Genomic DNA, 21547 nt, shown 5'->3' with positions numbered 1-21547 from the left:
CTCTCAAACGTGCTGCCCCCAGGCTTATCTCTAGCAAACCTGATTTTATCCTTTTCCCCCTTCAAATATAGTTTAAAGCCTCTTCAATGAGCCCTGCTAACTCTTTCCCTCTTTGAGGCAGGTGTACCTCATCTGTCGTCAGCAGGCCTGGTGTCATGTAAACTGACACATGATCAAAACCCCAAAATTTTGCCAGTGACACCAGCCTCGGAGCCAGGTATTGATCTGCTGATATATATTTATATATTCCCTTTACATGTGATGTCATCAGTGTATCCCAAAAAATTTGATGCTGTATATAGTTGACTTCAGTAGAGTTTGGGGAAGGTGGGGATCATTGCTTTCCAAACTATTCACGGCTGCTATTGAGTCTCCTGTCTTGTCTTGAAGAATATAGCTCCTGCTCCTTCTGCCTTCCCAGTATACAATTTAAAACTTTGCCTGTGGTATTTGTGTTTCATTTGTTTTGCTCTGTGTATTTTTATTGTGACATAATCAGTCTTGCGTTACTTTTACAGCTCCTGAATATGCAAAAAGTCAGCTTGAATGTTTAAAGAATGCAGCGTCAAAATATGATCTCACATTAGCAGAAGTATATGCATGTTGTGCTAACTACTTTTGCATGTGTTAGAAAGACATATTTATGCCACCATCAGAAAATCTTTTCCAAATGAAAGCCTTAGGGAGGAAGGTGTGGCTTATCAGAAATGGGACAACGTAAAGATAATTTTTGAGACATCCAGATAACCACAAAACTTATCTGTTTTCTACCACAAACCCTCCTCTTTTCAATGTCCCCCAGGGTAAGGGAAGCATAACGTTTGAGCAAGCCTTGTGCTGTGCAGTTTGGTGTGCTATGTAAGAGAGCTGCAGCAAGAGGTGCAAACTTGCTAGGGCCCAGGAGTAGCATCATATAAATGAAAAATGTCTGATTGCTAATTATAGGTCAAACAGAGCGCCTGGATAGGACTCCCCTTAGCTGCATGCTTTAATTCCCAAGTTGGGGGGCGGGTACCCCAACAAAACACCCTTCTTAATGAGCTGAAGCTTATACCTGGTGTTTAAATGTCTCACTTGGCAATGGAGAATCTTTTGCTGGGTGAGCTTCTTTGTTCCTCTGTAGCTTGAATCAGTGATTTCAAAATAGATTTAAATGCGTTTATAGGTGAAAATGAGCTTAATTGACAGAGAGCTGGTTGTGGCTTTTGTATTTTGCTTTATTGGGTAGTTCCAGTAGTAAACTGAATTTATTGAAGTAAATCTATGAAATTACCTTAATTGCCTGTTCTCAATAATATTTTTAAGGAACTCCACTCTTTGCCTGTTTTTATTTTAATGTAAGGTACATGGTGCAGCTTGTATACGCATATTGTTTGAAGGCTTTGAATGGCTTGCCTGTCTGATCCATTTTAATAGATTCCAGCCTTTTTCCATGACATCATTATAACAGACTTCCTAGAAAATATGAACAGCTGCTGTGTATTTTTTTCCTGTGCTTTATATTAAAACTGTAGCAGCTTTTCCGTTCTCTACAAATGACAGCAATAGGCTTGTCTGATGTAAAACAAAATGAAAAAAAGTCAAAGTAAGGAGCTGCGATACTGTTAACAGGCCAGTAATGTAACAGGTCCCCATGTATGAATCGTTTCATAATGCAATAAGGGATTACTTATGCTGCTGTCATACTGGTCAAAGGTTGGTCCCATTTCCTCCCCCCCCCGAACTAAACTGTGCATCATTAAAGATGATAAAAACAGTGTTGTACTCCGTTTCCTGGCCCAGATGGCAATTTGCATGAAGAATTTTATTGTTTGGGTTTTTTTTTTCTAATATCATTATTATGCAGACTGTGCATAGAGGTTTTAAAGTTCTTTTCAGTTCATACAGTTCAGATCAAGGAGACTTGCTTCGTTGTTTCTCTGCGCATCCTGGAGTTCAGGAATGGTTTAGAGGCCACTTTACATGGAACGTAGAGTATTAAATAAAACTAGGAATTCATCAATCTTGTTACACCTAATTTTCTATCTGGCTCCAACTGTAAATAGGTGAAAGGTGTCTAAGAATGATGTTGGCCTTTAGATTGTTGTATTGCGTTTTGTCTGGAATACCTCGATTGGAGTTTTAGTGTCTTTTTAAGTGAGTTGTACAAGCCAACCATGATGTCTGCTGTTTCACGCAGCAATATCTGCATTTGATTTAGCAAAAAATAGCAGATATAAACAAAACCTATCCTTTACCTGGCTCTAAATAGAAACATGCAGTGCTGTGTGGGATAGCGAGGTGCTTGTAGGTCACTCCTGCCATCCAGCAAGCCAGGAGTTAACAGCCAACATGAGTCTCATCTAGGTACTTCAGCTGGAATGAGGAGATAACACTGATAGTTGATGGAACAACTGCTCCTTAAAGAAATCTGCAAAACCCACTGCAAAGTCCATGTTCTTGTTAGCTAGGATGGGTTTTCCTTAATGGTTCTGCAACCAGGGCTCAACTTTAGCTGATCTTTTTCTTTTCTGTGTTCCTCTACAATTCTTTTCAGACTTGGCACCTGTCTAGAGGATCAAAAAAATCAGGCTGGGTTATTGGGGAAATGCCCAACCCACGTATTTCAGTATATGGCTCAGTATATAATGCACAAACTACACTGCTCCCAGGGTTGTCCGATCCCATGATGTACCATGCACCATGGCTGTGGTGCTCAGCTGTTCTGGAGGATGTGTGGTCCGTAAGTGTGCCAAGTATGAATTGCCATAGGAAGTTGGTCCCAGCTGCAGTATGAGAGCTCAGGTGCCAGTTTGGGGTGTTTGGTGTCCAGGAGTGCCCAGCAAGCTCCAACCCCACACTGACTGGTGTGGGAAGCACAGCCAGTCTGATGGGGGGGAGGGCATGCTGGAGCCTGGCTGACTTAGAGGCTGGACAGTACATATTATGATGTAATACGGCCATAAGACAACTCATCATCAATCAATGCTGCTATCTTAGTCATGTGTCTTTTGTGGTGCTTTATCCCTTCACTTGAAAATAAGGGACCTGTATTGTGTCTCCTGTGTGGGGGAAAAAAATGCAGCAACTAAGTACCTCTCTCTTCTTTGTGATGCAGGATGATGGTAAGTGACTGTGAGCTGATTGAAAAATACTAAAAGAAAATCGATACTAACCTTGCAATGTGAAGATAGATAAGGACAGGGCTACATTGCCCCCGTCTGTGGTGTTCATCAAATGGTGCCCATTTTGTGGCTGCATATAGAGAAATAATTTCATGAAAGAAATAACTAATGCCTTCTGGGGATTATCAGTTACAAGCCCTTCTTTATCTGTTAATAGGAACTTTACAAAAGACTGCTTGACATGTTCGCCATTCGTGTCTGTCCTGGTTTTGACTGAGATAGAGTTAATTTTCTTTCTAGTAGCTGCTATAGTGCTGTGTTTTGGATTTAGGATGAGAATGTTGATAGCGCACTGATGTTTTAAGTTGTTGCTAAGCAGTCAAGGGCTTTTCAGCTCCTCATACTGGCCTGCCAATGAGAAGGCTGGGGGCACCCAAGAAGTTGGGAGAGGGCACAGCCAGGACAGCTGACCCAAACTGGCTAAAGGGATGTTCCATACCATATGACATCATGCTCAGTATATAAACTGGGGGGTGGGCCAGGAGGCAGTTCGGCTTGAGAACTAGCTGAGCATTGGTTTCAGGTGGTGAGCAAATGTGCTGTGCATCTCTTGGTTTGTATATTCTATTATTATTGTCATTTATTATTATTCTCTTCCTTTTCTGTCTTGTTAAACTGTCTTTATCTCAACCTATGAGTTTTACTTTTCTTTTTTCTTTCCAATTCACTCCCCCATCCCACTGGGGGAGCAGAGTGAGAGAACGGCTGTGTGGTTGTTTTAGCTGCCTGCTGGGTTAAACCACAACAATGTCCTAAAGCAGACTTGAAACTGCATAGTATATAAATAATACTGATGCAAATTGTTATTAGCCCAGATGTGGCAGAACACATGAAATATACCCTCTGGTTGATAATCAGAGAAGGCCTAAACCAGCATGTGACTGATGCTTACAGAAAAAAGCTAAAGTCATTCCTTCAAATATTTGATGGATCATGGTACCCAGCAGCTAATGGTCAATGTCCATGGCTTCTGTGCCGCATATACTCTGGGTAGGAGGACACCTTCAAACCATACACCCCCTTTTGAAGGTCAGCTCACACTGGGGTGCTATGGTTAACACATATCCAGGTTCATTCCAACGTTAAACAATTTCTGAAACTCATTTTTTGTGATTCTCTTGTTTACATTGAAATGAGTGTACAAAGTCTGATGTTCAGTGGAACAAAATCTGTGTATCATTTTCTCTTAGTTTTTACATGTTATTAGACAGCAAAATGAAGAAATGACACGTTTTGTAGAACATATTTTTGAGATTGTAGTTCTTATCATAGCACTTATGCTCTCAGGAAAGTGTCTTTCCCATTACCCTAAAATTCTCCAATATGGGGAAAACTATAGGGACTTGTACCGATTATAGCTTACTGTTTGTCTTTTTTTAATTTCTTTTTTCCCTTTTCTTCAACCCTCTCATAATTTTAGAAATTCTAGCTCTCTTGCATTGCATTTCTAGTCAGTCTGGCTTATTTCAGGTGTACAAACAGGCTGTGGATTGTTGTATTTGTTCATTTCAGTAAATAATCTTTTTTACAGAACAATTTTTCCATTCTCCACCACCACCCCCCCCCCCAAGATAAGAATGTTCCGGAGTGACTGATATTTGCATAAATATATATGAATAGATTTTAAATAGGTGTCAGAGGTACATATTAGCCAGCTCAGCTTATAAAAACTTTACCTACAAAATAAAACTATTTTGTAGTTACTATTTTATTTTTATTCAAATAAATGCAAAACATCAAGCATCCTGTAGAGATAAAACACTTTATAATGGAAAAGAACTTTTTAGTCATTTGTACTTATAATCTACAATATATATATAATATCAAGTAATTTAATGATAATGACCACATCCATTATGACCTGTATGGTAAAGCAAAACTATGGAGAAATTCCACTGAAATTAATGTAATTAATCTATAGTTACAGCGCTGAGACAAATAAAAATATGGGTCATGTATTTGTAATTTAAATACAAAGAGATCAGGAAAATAAAAGTTCTACCATTGTTCACGTCATGAAAATTGTTTTGCATTTTGCTTCATAGAACTCTGAAATAAAACTTGGAATATGTCTTGGTAATAAAATACGTAAAAAAAAAAAAAAAAAAAAAAGTAATTCAATGAAAAATTACTTACCTGTGGCTTTCCTATTGAAGACCCTTCTTACAGTGATAAACCTGAAATGGTTTTGTTATGAAAACATGAACCTTTGAGTGAGAGGAGAGGACAGTGAAGAGTGATTAAATTCAGTCTGTTTTATACATAACAGTAAATTGTATGTTGGAAAAAACAGACACTTCAGACAAAAAAAGCCCTTCTTCAGGTCTGTGCAGGAAAGGCTTTCTGTACCCAAAAGCTTGTCTGTTTTTTCCAGCTGTATCAGTTGGTCTAATAAAAGATATTACCTCTCCCTGCATACTTTGCCGGAATGAAACATTAACATTCCTGTCTGCGGCTTTAACAAAAGAGCCAGCAGCAGCGTGGGCATGGTGTTTTGCTGAATTTCCCATGCCATACTTCTGCTCGTGCTTTACCTGCCCCGCGCTTCTCAGACGTGGGGCGGAAGGGGAGAATATCTTCAATTACAGAGATGTCTCCTTTGCGGCAGACTGACAATGCTCATGTGATGGGTTGACCCTGGCTGGGGGCCAGGTGCCCACCAGAGCTGCTCTGTCACTGCCCTCTTTCATTAGACAGGGAAGAAAAAGTACAACGAAAAAAAAAACTTATGGGTCGAGATAAGGACAGGGAGAGATCATTCTCTAATTATCATCATGAGCAAAACAGACCGAACTTAGAGAGGGAATTCATCTAACTTATTACTAGGCAAAACAGAGTAGAGGAATGAGAAATAAAACCAAATCTTAAAACACCTCCCCCCACCCCTCCCATCTTCCCGGGCTCAACTTCACTCCCAGCTTCAACCTCCGCCCCCCCCAGCGGCACAGGGGGATGGGGAATGGGGGTTACGGTCAGTTCATCACACGGTGTTTCTGCCGCTTCTTCATCCTTGGGGGGAGGACTCCTCTCATCATTCCCTTGCTCCAGCGTGGGGTCCCTCTCACGGGAGACAGTCCTTCACAACCTTCTCCAACGTGAGTCCTTGCCATGGGCTACAGTCCTTCACGAACTGCTCCAGCGTGGGTCTCTCCCATGGGGTGCAGACCTTCAGGATCAGACTGCTCCAGCGTGGGGTCCCCCACGGGGTCACAAGTCCTGCCAGCAAACCTGCTCTGGCGTGGGCTCCTCTCTCTATGGGTCCACAGGTCCTGCCAGGAGCTTGCTCCAGCGCGGGCTTCCCACAGGGTCACAGCCTCCTTCAGGTGCCTCCACCTGCTCTGGCATGGGGTCCTCCACAGGCTGCAGGTGGAATCGCTACACCCCCTCATCCTCCCTCCATGGGCTGCAGGGGGACAGCCTGCTTCACCATGGTCTTCACCACAGGCTGCAGGGAGATCTCTGCTCCGGCACCTGGAGCACCTCCTGCCCCTCCTTCTGCACTGACCTTGGTGTCTGCAGAGTTTCTTACATCTTCTCACTCCTCTCTCTGGCTGCAAAAGCTCTCTCTAACTGTTTTTCTCTTTCTTAAATATGTTATCACAGAGGTGCTGATTGGCTTGGCCTTGGCCAGCGGCGGGTCCGTCTTGGAGCCGGCTGGCATTGGCTCTGTCAGACACAGGGGAAGCTTCTAGCAGCTTCTCGCAGAAGCCACCCCTGTAGCCCCCCCCCGCTACCAAAACCTTGCCACGCAAAACCAGCACAGCTCATCGCAGAGTCTTTAGTGCTTTCCTTAAATTTCTCATGAAAAGGAAATTTTTGCCTTCTATGGGGTCTGTTTCTTTCTCCCCCCTCTTGAGAGATGTAGGTCCGTATCTCCCGTTAATGCTAATCTTCCCTGCGTGGCCAGCCCATGCGTTGGAACGATCATAGAAGGGTAAATTGTTCCCTGGACATCGCTCTGCTTTTCTGATGAGTCTGATTTGTGATGTGCCTAGGTGTGGAGCGATGGTACGCGCCCAATAGCTGCTCATAACTCTTGCCTAGATTTAGAAAGGGCTCTCCTCGCAGAAAATAGAAGACAAAAATATTTGGTGTCTTGATGGAAAGTGGGTCTAAAGTGGTCTGCTGTAATGTAAAAACAAAAGGAGCAGTGTTTCCAGCTAGAGCGCCAAACATCTTGGAGTCCAATACGGAAAATGTTTATAGTGTTGTATAGTTTTATTACTACAGACTGAAGGAAAACAGCTTATTGAATGACTTTGGACTAGATTTTGTACCAGTGGACTATCAAATAGTGGACAAAGAAAACCCCTCTCTACTGCGGGGTGGGAGCAGGGAATCTGTGAACAGTATTCAGCTTCCTTGTACAGTGTACAAAGACAGATGCTGCTCTCGGACTCACTGAGGGTCCTAACTTTGCTGTGGGGAGTTGGGTTGGGATGCCAGGAGGCTGTGTGGATGCCCATGGGCACGCGGATTACGAGGCTCAGGGTACTGCCAAGTCCTCCCACGGGGACACTGTGAAAACAGCATTTGTGGAGCTGTTGCCTTTCCACTCCTCCACTCCCAAGACGCTTCACATAAAACCTGTTTACTTGGGCTTGTTTTTCAGCTGATGTTCTCTAGTTGCGTTTTGCTCGGCACTTCCTCAGTGTGGTGGGCACTAATGCACACAGAGCAGTCGCTTCTCTCTGCACCAGCCGGGCCACGTGGGAAAACCATAGTGCTTGTACCCCTCTTGGTGGGACTTATCTCTTGTCAAGCAATAAATGTTATTAAAGCAGCAAAGTTCAGTAGCAGGCTCATCAGTGCTGTTTGTTTAATTGTCTTTGCTTTGATAGTGCTATACTAATGCCAGCTGTTGCTGAAGCCTGTAGCTGCAGGGTGAGCCTAGGGCTGCCGTGGAGTCCTGAGACGGTTTGGCTTTTATGCTGTTGCAGCAAGAGAACAAATAGTTCTCTCCACACATTGCAGAATGAGGTGCGAGTGAGCTGTCGTGTCGTCTCAAGAAGCTCGACCAGAGAGCTAGGCTGAAGCCAGGGCCTGAAAAATGTAGCTTGTGCCTAAGTGCCAGGGTGAAAAATAGTTGGGCTGCCATTCTCCCTGTTGCGTTCATAGGCAGCGACTGAGAACTTCCATTTTGAACATAAAAAAAAAAGTCTCTATAAACAAACATATAGTCTAAAAATGAATGAGAAAAGAAAGCTGTGAAGGAGGAAAAGGTAGAAGTGTGTTTTTTTCACTGCTTTCAGGCAGTGTGTTGTGTCCCTTACTCTTCTGCATCCAAAAGAAAAATGTATTCCTCATTTGGTCTCAGCTAGCGTAAGCTGGTCCACTTCCCCTTGTAGATCCTATCTTTGAAGCCTTTAGCCTCAACACCCTTCAGCTCTGTCCTTCCAACAGACACTGATTTGCTGAGTCCTCCTCAATTTCATAAGTTACATGTGCTGAATTTCTCCCTTCTCCCTTCTCCCTCCTCCCGGACATACTGGGATTTCTTTGGGTACGATGAGTGCCAGGATGGGATCCTTCTTGATGTCAGCCTCCAGGTAGGGAGTGACAAATCAGCCTGAAAAAACCCTAAACCCTAGTACCGTGTAGCAAAGGAGGTGGAAGATGTCCTTTCCGCTTTGAATTCAGTGGCATTTTCATTGCTGCTCTGCTGCCGTGTGGTGCGCCATCCTCGCAGGCAGCCGTTCCTTGATGCTTTCGTTGCGTCTTGTGTGGTTCTCATTAGCAGCCGTGATCCGCTGCAGCTTGGCACGCATCTCTGCAGCTGAAGAGGTATCCAAAAAATTGTTTACTTGCTTGCAAACATGAGAAGCCAGCTGTGATGTTTACTGCCCATTCATGTTTGGAAGATCATTTTGCAGCCAAAAAAAGCTTAAAATCTAGAGACATTTTGGCATTTGTCTGGCTGAGTGGGTGGATAGATTGTTTTCAAGCCTTGATTAAAGCACATGTGTTGCAGCACAAGGATGGAAAAGCAAAACAATGCAAATGTAGCATGAAGTATTGTTTAGGAGCTGAAATACAGATGTATACAGTGACATGCCAAAATATAAGGTGCGAGTCTGGTGTAAGCAGATAAATGGCACATACGGCCAAGAAAAGCCAGGGAGAGAGACAGAAAAAGGTGACCTGAATAGGCAGACCACGGACGCTAACGCAGCCTGCTGTGTGTAAGGACGACATGTGTGGGGCAAATCACTGTCATCCAAATCTCTCTTTAAAAATTAATGAGACACACAGCTACTGCCATGAAACCTTAATGCGTAAGGGCTGCTGTAAATTACACTTCAGTGTAACATGTACAGAGACTCTGAATGTTGGAACTGGTGCCTCCCTGAATATAATTTGCGGCACATGTGGTAGTAATTCAAAGATACTCTCTTACCCTAATTTCTAATGTATGTCTCTTGTAGTGTAGTCGTGTTAACTCTTGCCAAATCTATGTTAATAATAATAAATAATATTTAATATTTTTGCTGAGGTAACACACTTGGAAGCCAGCCTGTTGAATCTGAATGGTTTTGTGATGATAAAATACTAGCATCAGAATTTAAGGAAGCAGCGAGATTGACATGGAATCCTTGTTTGGTATGTCATAACTTGTTATTATGCGTCAGTTTTCACTTAACTACTTTGAATGTTGTGATGACAGAAAGAAAATCACTGGATTTGTTCTCTTCAATAAATGAAAGGTAAATATATTTTATATTATTTTAACTTTTCCAAGAAGAATCTTGCAACATGGATGACTTGTCCTGTCCTTATCCGTGGTAGCCATCATCTTGACAAAAGTTTCTTTTCTAGATGGTAACAGTTTCATTTCTCTACTTGAGCAAAATTCCTTTCTTTTTTTCTTCTACACATAAATTAGTGGGCAGGACATATCTCTAGTTGCTGTAAAGTATGCAAATTTTAGCACGTGTACATTAAGCCTATTTTTTCATATATTTGCACTTTGGAAACACCTCAATGAATTTTTTTTTTTTTCCTCCATAAAACTGTTGGAATGGTTCCTCTTCTCCTTCTTAGAGGATTCTTCATTATGCATCCTCACATCAGTTTGTACTCATGCACACAGGAGCCTCACTCTACTCACCACTTTTCCACAGCCTCGCAGGGCAACAGCTTTCTTCTGCTATTTCCATGTGCTGTGAAAGATGTACCCATTCCTTGTGCGTGCTTTCCTCGTCTTGGTTGGGATTGAAATGCTTTTTAATCTCTGTTCTCTCAAGTTATTGATGGCTAAGTAGATCTTTTTCTCTTTTCCTTAGTAAATCCATTAATTCCCAATTCTTCAGCTGCCCCTGAAGAATCTTAGAACCTCCTCTTCGGGGCAGTTTGTTTCTCTTCTGTCATAGGTGACTAAATCTTCCCCTTCTTTTACTGCTGGTAATCCAGGAGCTCCCTCCTCTCTGTTTTTCTCCCATCTCTCTGTTTATTTTAGAGGAGATGGAAGTGCTTTTGCCTTGTGTCAGTTCAGTTAGGTGCATGTTATCTAATCAGTGACGTTTTCTGGAGGTTTGCAACCTTCTGGCTCCATTTGTGTAAAGTATCTGACATTTTTCCATTGGGTTCCATATCTTTCCTTCATTGGAAAAGGACATAATAACCCCAAACACCTTTCTATCACAAGCTATTATGGCTAAAGTGACTTTTCTCTGTCTCAGCTCCTGGTTGCAGAAAAATGTACAAGAAAGGAAAAAAAGCTATCTTATTTTAAAAATCCATGACTCCTTAGGTACTGCATCTATGCATTGTCGTCGTGTCGTGTCCCCCCCCCCCCCCCCCCCCCCATATTTTTCCAGACACTATACTTGAACTGTACATAATTTCCAGGATGTTTTCATTCAGAATTTTGCTTATTTGTAGCTTATCTTTGAACTGCTTTATTTTTAGCTTAATGAAGAATGAAAAAAATAGTTTACAACTGGCAAATAAACTAAAAATTTATCATGCGCATCCAGAAGCTAAAAAGTCAGGCAGATGCTGCGTTCTTCATTCTCTACTCTTGTGTTTTGCAGTAGATAACGTACTAGCTGAGTGTCAGGCTTCATTAACTATCTTAAGTTAATGCTTTTAAACCACTCATCACTGCTAAGTAAAGTATTTCCTTGACTGCTAGAATAATGAGTACAAAGACAAAATATTTCATACACTTAAAGATTTTATTTTTATTCCTCTATTTCTTATCTGTGAGAAAATGCCACCTCTCTTCCTCCCAGGTGAATGTTTTTGTGTTGAGAGACTCTTGTCCACTTGGACCTCAGTTGCAAACTGCACATCTGGCTGAGCATGTGTGTTTGCTGCAGGACTGACGAGACATCCAAGTTTTTGTCAGAGATTCTATGAAGCTGATATATGGCACAACAGATGATGAAATGAATTATTTTATGAGCGCCCCAACTTTTGAGTGCCCAATTTCTTTTGACTTCTACAGCTTGAACATTTCCCAAATGCTGTATGTGAAATATTAATGCAAAACTTCCTTGGGACTGGTTTCCCACCAAGATTTTGTGACCACACTGTCTATCTGTAAGTCTGTGTATCGGTAATGTTGAACCTCTGTTGACCAATTCTAGCCTAACGCGTGTGATGGCTGAAAGTATAAAAAGACCCAAAATTTCTGCAAGAAATCTAGAATTGTGTGTGAGAGACAGAGTCAAAGTAATACAGCCCTCCCCCCCCGAATTATATATATATATATATATATGTAAGCTATATCAAAACTCTGAATTAAAACTCTGAATTCCCTTTGCATTTACTATTTTGGTGGGAGTTTTTTAAGCTACAAGAAAGCCATACAAGCCATACAACTTTCTCAGGCTGCCAGCTTCCTGGATAGCTGAACAAAATTTGCTTGCTTGTGTTAACAAGCAAATACATACAGTTAATCAGCTTTTAATCAGTTACGTAGTTACAGGGAGAGAGAGATGGTTGATGGCTGCATTTTATAGCCCCATGGGCCGTAATTGGCTTTCTTGCCACATGTTGTGCACCCTTGCTGTGTAGTCATAAAATCAGTTTGCAACTGCGTGGAACAGGGTTCAGAACAGCCTTTCCTCCATTTTCGGAGGGGGGGTGATTTGTTTGTTTGGTTGGGGTTTTTTTGTTTTGGTTTGGTTTTGTTTTTATTTTAGCTAGTACCCAGTGGATAAAGGTTTTGGAAGTGATACAGGCATAAAGCAGGGAAGTTTTAAACAAAAGGTTGTTTTTTAAAGGAATAGCCAATGGCTTGTCAAGCTTTGAAGTCTAATTTTTAATTTAGCAGTTCGATACATGGGTTTGTGTTCATTACAGATTAGCACTTTCCCAAATCACGTTGAGAAGAGTGATGGGGAACAAGTCCAAGACTCTGAATAATTGTGGAAACATCCATACCTGACCGAATAAATTATGATCTGTGGTCAACCAAAATATTGTGTTACGCAGCGAGAATTTTTCCATTCATGTCTTAAGATATTTTTTCTTTCTACCTTTTCCTGTAACCCACTGTTTAGATCTAGATGTATTTTCAATGTTTTTATATAGCTTATTTTGGAAGATTCATTAGCAGTCAATGTATCTGCCCTTTTCTGTAGCTTTTTTTTTTTTTTTTTTTAAAAATCAAGCTTTTGCCAGACAACTTAAAAAAAAAAAAAAGGAAAAAAAAAAAGGATTAAAAGCTTCTTTGGATTACCAAAGTAAATGATTATGTGAATGTTTGACTAATGAGAGGAGTTTGCACTGGTATGAGATAATTCTCAAATTCGTAAAAGTCATATAGTCAGTGCTGAAGAGTGAGCAACATTTGTAAAGCAGGAACTCAGAGAATAGCAAAGATTAAGAAGGAAACAACATAAATGTAAGCCCACGATGTGCCCTGGTGGCAAGGAGAGCCTCCTGGGCTGCGCTGGGCAGCATGCTGCCAGTAGGTCGAGGGAGGGGGGATCCTTCGCCTCTGCTCAGCACTGGTGAGACACATCTGCAATTCTGGGACCAGTGCTGGGCTCCCCACTACAAGAGAGACATGGATGTACTGGAGCCACAATGAAGATTATTCGGAGGCTGGAGCATCTCTCCTACGAGGAAAGGTGAGAGAGGGGATTCTTCAGCCTGGAGAAGAAAGTCTCAGGGGGTTCTCATCCATACGTACAACTGTCTGAAAGAAGGGTGTGAGGAGGATGGAGCCAGGCCCTTTGCAGTGGTGTCAAGCGATGGGACAAGAGGCAATGGGCATAAACTGAAATACAAGAAATTCTGTTTAAACATAAGGGGCAAGAGGGGAAGTTTTTTTACTGTGAAGGGTGTTCAAACTCTGGCACAGGTTGCCCAGAGAGGTTGTGGAGTCTTCACCCCTGGAGACATTGAAGACCCAACCAGAGAAGGCCCTCAGGAACCTGTTCCAGGAGACCTTGCTCTGAGCAGCAGGGTTGCGTCTGACTCTCTCAAAGGGGCCTTCCAACCTCAACCATTCTGTGATTATATGAAACGATAAATTCAATTTGGAGTTATGTGTTTTATCTAAAAGACAGATAGATACCTTATTTCTCACCAGAACTATTTAAACTATTTATTGGGCTAATCTGAAGGTATTATATGTAGTTATCCCTTTCCATACTAAGGAAATATATGACCATTTTCAGACTTGAACCACAATGATGCAAAGTGTGGGAACTTAGTTTAAAATGTAAAGAGCAGTCTTTCGTTAATTAGCATGCTGTTTGTGCATTCCTAGTTAAAAATAATGTGATTACTTAAAAAGATAATTGAGATGGCACTAAAGTTATTTTTGTTGTTGCCAATGCAGCTTTTGAAATGTTTCATCTGTTACTTTCTCTTGTGTAACTTTTCCAATCACTTTGGATTCATATAAATGAATTTGGTTCGAAGTCATTCTTCTGGGTGGAAGGATCTGAGAATACAAAGTAAGGAGCAGTATTGTAATAAAAAGCTGATTTGAAGCCTATTTCAAAATGGTGGTGGTACTTCATCTCTAATTTTCACGTGATCTCTGTAAGTGGATCAATGGCTACCTGTAAAGTGAGTAAAGGAGTGCCAGGTGAGACTGAACAGCTCAGACCCTGTTCAGATTTCACACCAAGAATTAGACCCAGCGTGCCGCTTGTTCCTCCCATGTTTGGTGTCTTGGCTTTTCAGAGGAAGGAAGCTTGACAACATGGAAGGATCACAACTTGCCATGAAGTTTTGATGATGTTGATGTGATTTACTGCAAGGTAATAGGAAAAGTTGCTGTTAGCGTCATGTAAACTCTGTGTGGTTCTATAGCTGTCATCAGTAGCAGAGTCAGTGTGGGGTTTCTGCTGGTATAACCAAAGATAACATCTGTCCCAGTAGCACTAAATCTTAAATCAGAAGACTCTGTTACATTAGAATGTGTTGTGATGATGTTTAGATTATTGCATTCATTGTGTGAAGAAAAGGAAGATGCATGAGTAAAGTATAGCTGAGAAAATGAGGACATCAAATAACTATACTAGAAAACAAATTCTTACAGGATTGCAAGAAAGAAATCCATTGTGTTCTAGAAACACTTAGGGAGTTGGTTTGCCTTTCCCATACGTTGGAGTCTTGCTTATTTCTTTATATTTCTCCTCCAATGAACTCATCTTCTGCCTGTCATACACATGCCTGCAATATGTATTTTAGGAGGAATTTGACTAATCCAAATATTTAGTCTGAGTCAAACAAGCCCAATTCACTGCATATCATTACCTCTCTTTTTCCTTCTGCCATGAGCAGCGTAGCTGTCCAGCAGCTTGCATCCAGCTGTGAGTGCAGGCAGGCAGCTGTTTGGGGAACTCCAATGTCAGCAATAAAATGAGGCACCTGTGAGAGATGCGTTTGTAGATAAGTGACATCATTTACTCTCAGAGGTTACTCTGATCCTTTGCCATTGAAAATGAATTATCAGCAAAAACCAGTAAGCTGCCTAATTGTGAAGTTAAAAAATAATTGCACGTGTAAAATAATTATAACTGAAATGTATGCAGCTTTTTGACCTTTTTTTTGCTGTTTGTTATGTTTGTTTTTAACAAAGGTAGAAAATGAGGACATACTGGACTGCAGAACCTAAATAACTCAGACATTGTTTGCAATGTTCAGTTAATTTGTGCTCATTTGTGCTACAGTGTTGCTACATATAAAGCCATAAAGAATCAGCTATTCCTCAATAAGTATCATTATAGATGGTTTTTGCCTTCATCAGTTCTTACAAGTATCGTTTTAGTGTGCTTGAGTACAAGCTGTGTGTAAGACTTTTTCAGACGAATTTTAAAAAAAAATACATCACAAACTTTTGGATATCCTACTGTATCAGGATTTTTTTATTTGTTAATAGGAGATTACCCATATGATATAGTAGCTTTTAGCACTGAAATAGATCACTCAAGTATTAGCTCTGCTATATGTATTGCTTTTTCTTATTGGCAATTTTGCAAATTAACTACTGTTAGCTGCACTGGTTGGTGCTTTTTTTAAAAATTTAACTCTACAATCATATGTTTTGAGTATTTCTCTTTCTGCCTCTTCCTTCCCAGTTAATTTCTTCCTCCTGTATACAATATGCTTCTGGTCTATTTCTTAATTGTGTGGAATCCTTTTAAGGGATTGAAATTGTGACAGTTTTCCTTCTTGTAGTCATTAAGTGACAGTTATCTAGCCATAGTTTATTAAGTGTGGTCTTAAAAGCAGTGCATTAATTAACAAGTTAACAGTGAGTAGCTGAAAATGTTTAAATAGACTGACTTAGAGCAAAAGAACTTTAAAATGGGAATATTTTCTGCTACTTTTTCTTTTAAAAAAATAAATCAAGGTGGAAAAATGTTCAGCTGTATGCTTTTGCTCTGACAACTTGCTAGTGGTTTGCAGCAAAGTGGACTCTTCTCCTGGTTCGTTGTCTTGTGCTTCAGGGCAGCATTTATGCCCTGGCAGAGCCAAGGCTGCCATTTTTGTCCAGAGAAGAGGAAAATGATTGCACTGTGTTGTTATAAAGCTACCCTAATGTGGTGATAGTTTACCTCAATGCCTCATTTCTTCAAAACATCTAGATCATTCTTAAGGTGTATGAGTAGCCTGCACTAAATTTTTATTCAAGCAGCAGAAATTTTAATTGATGCAGCATTTGTTGATCGTGCTGTGATGAACAGAAAACTGAAACCACATTCCCCAAATTACCTGCTGTGTGATGTCTTTATGTTTTTAATGGTCTTTTCTTCAGAACTCCTGTTACAGTATTGCTTCAGTTGAAAAGAACAAATAGGCTATTTATTAAGTGTGCAGTCAATAGCATTTCAGCTAATAATGAATAAGCACTCACAATAATCTATCAACAGTAAAGGGTTTTTTTTTGAGTCATGTATGATCTTCCTGTCTGCTCCCTGGAGCCCAAAGTATTTATTACTTGGAAACAAAGACCCTTAGAGTCAAAGGTAAGGAACAGCGTGCTGAAAGAGCAAGAGCATGCCCGTAAACGGGTATACGGTGGAGAGCAGTTAATAATGGACCTCTAGCAGGGCCCACTGTACGTTCAGTCTTCTCTTCCCGCCCCATCCCCTCTAAGCTATTTCAGCTAAGAGGCAGTTCCCTCTGGCCACGCTCATAAAGAGTGACCTCATGCATCATCATATATTTTACATGCATTCATTAGTCTACAAGGAATGCACCACTTTTGCATGTTTGTTTTAGTCGAATACATGGCATTTGGTTCTGCAGATTCCTCTTTTGAGTGTATTGTTGATTACTCTGAGTAGATTCAATGTTCTGTGAGGTTGGACCCTTAAACGGTGTTTGGTTCTTAAATATGTAAAGCCTTTATGACAGCATGGCCCACCCATGTCGTAGAGCAGTGATCTTTGGGTGTCCTTTTCTCACGTTGTAATTCTTCAGATGTGACAAATCTGTATCATGGGTGGGCATATTTAAGAAAATAACATAAATTAGGAAATAAATCAGTCTGTTTTCCATTAACTTTATTAGCAAAAGCTATCAACTCTTATGGTGCAAAATTTATATAGCTCCAGCGAACTTGAAAAATCCAAATTTTGTTTTACTTTGAGCTGCCTATAGATAAATCCTTTAAAGCTGAATAGAATTTACTCTGAGTGAAGATTATTACAATGGCTCATAATGCAAGGACGAATGAAACATGATAAAGTCTCATTGCAATGTTTGGCCCTTGTTCAGAGTTTCAAATATGCATCCTCAAGGAGGAGAAAGAAAATACGGGGTTTGTGGGGTTTTTTAAAAAACATATTCCTTCTCCTGGAGTTTGAAATACTCTTTGAGGTATGTTTGATTAAAACAATTTCACAGTCAGCACTGACAACACTGTGAGATTATCTTCCTTTCAAATTCCTTTGTTGTGGTTCAGTTGTACACATGCTGCAAAGAAAACACCTAAGTAAAACTCAGATCAGTGCTGTTGTTAAAAATGGACGTCATGCCTGTCAGACCTGAGAGGGAAGAGATGGTTTGTTAGCTGTGAAGAGATCAGGGGTTATAATGAAAAACAGACTAATCATTAAGGTTGTGAGGGAGAAGAAATTAGAAACCCAGAATCACAGGAACCTGAAGTTCAGATTTCTCTAAACTTGACTTATGTTTTCGTCTTCTGGAAACAGAACAGCGTGTGCAACTGTGTGTGGCTTACTGTCCATGGGCTTTTTTCCCAAAATTATTTTGTTAGAATTATAAAGCTTTTTTACTTGAAGGAATGATGAGAATCCTGTGGTCTTCTCCATAAATGAAAGGACCTTTTGTGGTTTCATTATTCCCTCTCCATTTTGCAAGTCCCTTCCTTCGGGGATAGCTATTTTATTGGTACTGTTTTTAATGAATATTAAGGTGCTTGTTAAGGATGCTTTAAACTTTGAAAGTAACTGGTGATACTTTAGTTACGACTAAACTCATATTTTTGAACTTGGGAGGAAAATTTAAGCAAACATTGTTTTAAGGAAGACTATCCTTTCATTAGAGTTTGTAATGCAGGTGGAAGTAAAACTGTTTCACATACGCTGCACTGAATTGCTAAAGAAGTTTGCCTGTATAGAATTTTATCTCTATTCTAACCAAATTTCTTACATTGATTTGTATTAGGTATATAGAAGATTCTGCAGGGGGGGGTGTGTGTGTGTGTGTGTATATATATAGTATCTAATTGTATCTAAAACATTAGAAGTTTATATATTCCCCAGAAGGAGAGGAGAAGGTTTCTGTTGCTGGGTGTGGTGGGTTGACCCTGGCTGGGGGCCAGGTGCCCCCCAGAGCTGCTCTGTCACTGCCCTCGTTCACCAGACAGGGCAGAAGAAGTACAACGAAAAGTTTGTGGGTTGAGATGAGGACAGGGAGAGATCACTCACTAATTATTGTCACGAGCAAAACAGACTGAACTTAGAGAGGGAATTCATCTAACTTATTACTAGGCAAAACAGAGTAGAGGAATGAGAAATAAAATCAACTCTTAAAACACCTCCCCCCACCCCTCCCATCTTCCTGGGCTCAACTTCACTCCCGGCTTCAACCTCCTCCCCGCCCCCCCTCAGCGGCACAGGGGGACGGAGAATGGGGGTTACGGTCAGTTCATCACACGGTGTTTCTGCCGCTTCTTCATCCTCAGGGGGAGGACTCCTCTCATCGTTCCCCTGCTCCAGCGTTGGGTCCCTCTCACGGGAGACAGTCCTTCACAACCTTCTCCAACGTGAGTCCTTGCCATGGGCTACAGTCCTTCACGAACTGCTCCAGCGTGGGTCTCTCCCATGGGGTGCAGACCTTCAGGATCAGACTGCTCCAGCGTGGGGTCCCCCACGAGGTCACAAGTCCTGCCAGCAAACCTGCTCTGGCGTGGGCTCCTCTCTCTATGGGTCCACAGGTCCTGCCAGGAGCTTGCTCCAGCGCGGGCTTCCCACAGGGTCACAGCCTCCTTCAGTGTCTCCATGTGCTCCGGCGTGGGGTCCTCCATGGGCTGCAGGTGGAATCTCTGCACCCCCTCATCCTCCCTCCATGGGCTGCAGGGGGACAGCCTGCTTCACCATGGTCTTCACCACAGGCTGCAGGGGAATCTCTGCTCTGGCACCTGGAGCACCTCTTGCCCCTCCTTCTGCACTGACCTTGGTGTCTGCAGAGTTTCTTACATCTTCTCACTCCTCTCTCTGGCTGAAAAAGCTCTGTCTAACTGTTTTTCTCTTTCTTAAATATGTTATCACAGAGGTGCTGATTGGCTTGGCCTTGGCCAGCGGCGGGTCCGTCTTGTAGCCGGCTGGCTTTGACTCTATCAGACACAGGGGAAGCTTCTAGCAGTTTCTCACAGAAGCCACCCCTGTAGCGGCCCCCCCCCCCACACTACCAAAACCTTGCCATGCAAACCCAACACATGGGTTAGGGAAGGATGTGCAAAACCAAGGACCTGCTTCAGGGTGCCCTTCCAAAGGAAAGCATGGAGGAATATGTATTGTAAATTTAGTGTGATGAAAATGATCTCTGCTAATTACAGTATTTTTGCACATTTGCTTTCCCACCCGAGGTCTGTGACAACTTGCTCTGCCCTTATGCCTTTTCTCCCCCACATTTCAACATTTTCCCAGGTGTAAATTCATATGGACGGGCTTTAAAACTCATGTGAAATAGTAGGAAACAGTGATGCCTCTGATAAATTCAACTAAAATAATTTACAGGATCAGTTTGCCTTCACTGCTCAGTCACATGGCACCCAAAACATGTTTTATTGGAAGAACTCATTGGTAAGGAGTAGACTGTGTAACGTTAACTCTGTGGCCACTTTCAGTAAATAAATGCACGTGAATCATTTACTCCTATAAATTCTGGCATCAGGGACTAGATTTGTTCAGTGGGAAAGTAATGCCACTTGATCCGTTTTCACTTTAAGAACTTGCCAGCCTCTGCATTACTGTTTGAAACTAGCTCTTTGTGATAAAACGTCTAATTTTGCCAGACAAATCAGAGATGAAGTGATGTAGAGATGTATCAAAGTGGCAAGGTGTTGGTAACAGATTTTTGACTATACAATAAATGTCATGCTAATGCTTAGACTATGTGGTTAAAGTTGTTTACTGACCTTTTATAGGAAATAATGCAAGACGACAGCATTCCAAACAAGTCATCTATAGGCATTGTCTTTTGCTATAGCGGTGTCTACTGTTGCTTATGGCATTTCTGAATAGGGAAGCACAGTGATGTAGCTGGAAGATTACTCTTGATTTACTCTCTCATTAAGCAGCTAAATTAGTTTTAGATTAAAAAAATGAGTACAACATATTTTGACTAACTTCATTTTTAAAGATTAGCATCTCAAATGAGTGTCAGCAGAGTGAGTAAATGAGAAAGCATTATTGTACTAAACTACCACTAAGGTATTGACCTGCTCTTCATCAGTTTTAAGAGATGAGAAAATAATTTTTGCAAACTGTAGAGCTGCCCTGCTGTAATGAGGTGTGTTAAACACTATTCCTTATGCTTGACCTCAGGCCATAAAAGCTCGGATATGCACCGACTTCTTTTCCCGCAGTTCACTAAAATGCTTTCGACTAGACCCACAGACATCCCATTGCATTTACTGAGAATCTTTCTCCTCTCACTTCAGCCTTCCAAGATTTTGGAAGTTGTCGTTAGTGACCCAAGTGTTGTTTTAACTGTGGTTTCTTTATCTGTTCACTAGTGAAACGTAATATCCAATGCCAGAATTTGCATGCTGAATGGAAGTTAAACATAAGGCATGGCATGAACCAAATCTTTCCTCTACCTGTGTGATTCACTGGGAAGCATCTGCTGTGGCAGTGAGGTGGCTGGTGCAGGAACCAGTCATTCATGATGGACATCTGTGGTCGGGGAGGCAGACCCCACAGATGATACAGCAGCTACTGTGTGGAGCTGGTGAAGTCCAGTTCCAAACTGCTTAATTGATTATTGATTTTTTTTTTTTTCCTTACTGTAAGGCTAATAAGTTAGTGCAGGCTAAAAGTAACAATAATAAATTACCTGTTAGTTGTTAGCACTGGCACCGCTTCGGGATGCTCTCGTGTTCCCACATTGTGCATTTCTGCTTGGCAGAGAGTTATTGCGTTACAGGAAAAACGTTAACTAAGCAGGGGATCTATTTATATTGAGTTGTCTATCAGACAGCAATTTGACTTCTCCCATATTTTTCTGCGATACCTTCACGGTATTATGTCAGCTATGTGCAGCCAGGAGGGTAAACACAGCTTGAAGCCCTCCTCCTCCTCCGTGGCACCCTTAAGGTAGCATATGGCCATGCAGGCCAGGACAGATGATGTATGATTGAATTCTGACAAGAAACAGACAGAATTTTTCAAATGGGATTGATTTGGTTGGAAGCTGCTGGGTTGCATGTGCTTTTAAAA

General features: G+C 41.4%; 1 protein-coding gene and 1 long non-coding RNA gene across 3 annotated transcripts in view; one reads left to right on the top strand and one right to left on the bottom strand.

Annotated features, from left to right (window-relative positions):
* The window catches only part of BMPR1B (bone morphogenetic protein receptor type 1B), a 264618-nt gene that overhangs the window by 105345 nt on the left and 137726 nt on the right, over positions 1-21547 (top strand). The window lies entirely within an intron of this gene.
* Positions 18519-21547, bottom strand: part of LOC142601713 (uncharacterized) — a 446015-nt gene continuing 442986 nt past the window's right edge. Inside the window, exons 2-3 of the long non-coding RNA XR_012835281.1 lie at positions 18942-19027; positions 18519-18851 (exon numbers count right to left, since the gene is read on the bottom strand). This is a non-coding gene — a long non-coding RNA (uncharacterized LOC142601713). The remainder of the gene's footprint in view (positions 18852-18941; positions 19028-21547) is intronic.

The sequence above is a fragment of the Balearica regulorum genome, chromosome 4, assembly GCF_011004875.1.
Source record: "Balearica regulorum gibbericeps isolate bBalReg1 chromosome 4, bBalReg1.pri, whole genome shotgun sequence".
Classification (NCBI taxonomy): Eukaryota; Metazoa; Chordata; class Aves; order Gruiformes; family Gruidae; genus Balearica; species Balearica regulorum.
This window is presented reverse-complemented; position numbering and strand designations above follow the sequence as displayed.